The following is a 2,076-nucleotide window of genomic DNA, read 5'->3' on the forward strand; positions in this document are numbered from 1 at the left end:
CAAATATGTAATCATAGTGGCTCTCTGAAGGCACCAGTTCTGTAGGGTTTGGGCATTTACTGAGACAATTATTAATTGTAGCAGTAAATCACAAAGTTGATTCTTTTGATGGCTTTAGAATCCAACCATGCGACATAACTCAAACAACGCGCACACACAGGTACTAATACACGAGGATACATTTATTAATACATAGAATATGCATGTAAACCTAACAGATCTTATCGAGAGGGTTATCAGAATACAAAAGGTATATATTCAATCAGTTACAAAGTGTTACACATATCAAGAGGACATACGTTCAGTATATCATTCATTTAGACTGTTTCTTTGTGCCCGCAGGAGATCTGAATCCCCAAAGATTGGATGAGTATTCAACTTCAATGCATTACAGCTCGAGAATTCAATTGTTATCCCAACCAGTTGATATCAATTTAATTCCTAAGAGTTATGTACTTGTTTTGAGTATCTAATGTAGAAGTTGTAACCAAGTTCACTTTACGAAACGGTCTAAATGAATGATATACTGAACGTATGTCCTCTTGATATGTGTAACACTTTGTAACTGATTGAATATATACCTTTTGTATTCTGATAACCCTCTCGATAAGATCTGTTAGGTTTACATGCATATTCTATGTATTAATAAATGTATCCTCGTGTATTAGTACCTGTGTGTGCGCGTTGTTTGAGTTATGTCGCATGGTTGGATTCTAAAGCCATCAAAAGAATCAACTTTGTGATTTACTGCTACAATTAATAATTGTCTCAGTAAATGCCCAAACCCTACAGAACTGGTGCCTTCAGAGAGCCACTATGATTACATATTTGGCGTCCCTGAACCGGTTTTCCCTACAGCAGCGTCGGGCCTGGTTAGTACTTGGATGGGAGACAGCCTGGGAATACCAGGTGCTGTAAGCTTTTGCTCTCCCGGCCAGCAGGGGTCGCCGTTGGTGCCGTAGGCTTTGGGAGGAAAACCTGCAGGATGGAAAGGTGATCTATAGCCTCATCTCTAGAGATGTTTTGTTGCTGTGGCATGTGTGTGACCCATATTCAAAAAAAAAAACCCGTCTGTAAAACGAATATCGAAGCTGCCTCTAAATCTGCAAATGAAGATGAGTCGATAAACCACTCGTTTTTCGTATAACTAGACATATATTCATTTGTTACCGATTTCATTCATTGAGCATGGATACAGTAGAGGTACAGCCATTCACTGTTTGACATGTCTGCACTGGTACAGAACCGAGCAATCAGAAAACGGGTGAAACTGTCTTTAGACTCAGCATACAGTACCGAGGCCCCCCATGACCAAATAAAGGCTAACCTCGATAATCAGCCTAAAGAACGCAGACTACAGCAAAACGACTGACTTTGAAAAGGGAATGAACGTCCGGAAGGAGTAGTGGAACTAGCTTGAGATGCTTCTCCGGACCCCTAACTAAAAGCCAGCGAGAACCAGCAGCGGCGTCCACTCCTGTCGAACCGGGATCCTTCCGCAGCCACGCAGCTCGTGGTGTCCTAACCCTCCCGTATCTGATTTTGGACCAAGCACATCAGGGGAGAGCGCGAACGCAGTCCCCCACTACCAGAAATTATGCAGTCGAGATTCCCACATTTGGGGAATTCGCAGGGGTCAGCACAGCCGGAGTGCAATGGCCGAGCCTCGCCCTGGGTGAACCGATTTCCGATTTTTAAGAACTTTATTTTCTTTTCACAAAAAAATACAGGAAATCACAAATCAGAAAGCTTTACATTAATATACATACTTAAAACAGTATATATGATCACATCTCATTACATTTTGACACGGAACCAGTTACATAGCAACAATTTCTTTTTTTCTGGTGCAAATCACATTCTTTACTTAAACATGATAATGTTTTTCACAGTTTCTTGAGATACTGTCCAATGCCCTCTATTTCCCACAGATTTTCTGCTTCCTCCCTCCCTTCTCTCCACAGATCTCTGAGGTAATAGTTCTCTCGGGTGATGAACAGGGCCAGGCTACCTGCTGCCTTGACTGGGACCTCGATGCCTTTGAACAGCCCCATGTTCCTCACTCTCCACAGGGCG

At 42.3% G+C, this 2,076-nt stretch overlaps 1 pseudogene; it reads right to left on the reverse strand.

Annotated features, from left to right (window-relative positions):
- Positions 1 to 1,557: 1,557 nt before the first annotated feature.
- Positions 1,558 to 1,702, reverse strand: LOC138226358 (U1 spliceosomal RNA; annotated as a pseudogene).
- Positions 1,703 to 2,076: the final 374 nt, after the last annotated feature.

Source organism: Lepisosteus oculatus, unplaced genomic scaffold (genome assembly GCF_040954835.1).
Source record: "Lepisosteus oculatus isolate fLepOcu1 unplaced genomic scaffold, fLepOcu1.hap2 HAP2_SCAFFOLD_136, whole genome shotgun sequence".
Classification (NCBI taxonomy): Eukaryota; Metazoa; Chordata; class Actinopteri; order Semionotiformes; family Lepisosteidae; genus Lepisosteus; species Lepisosteus oculatus.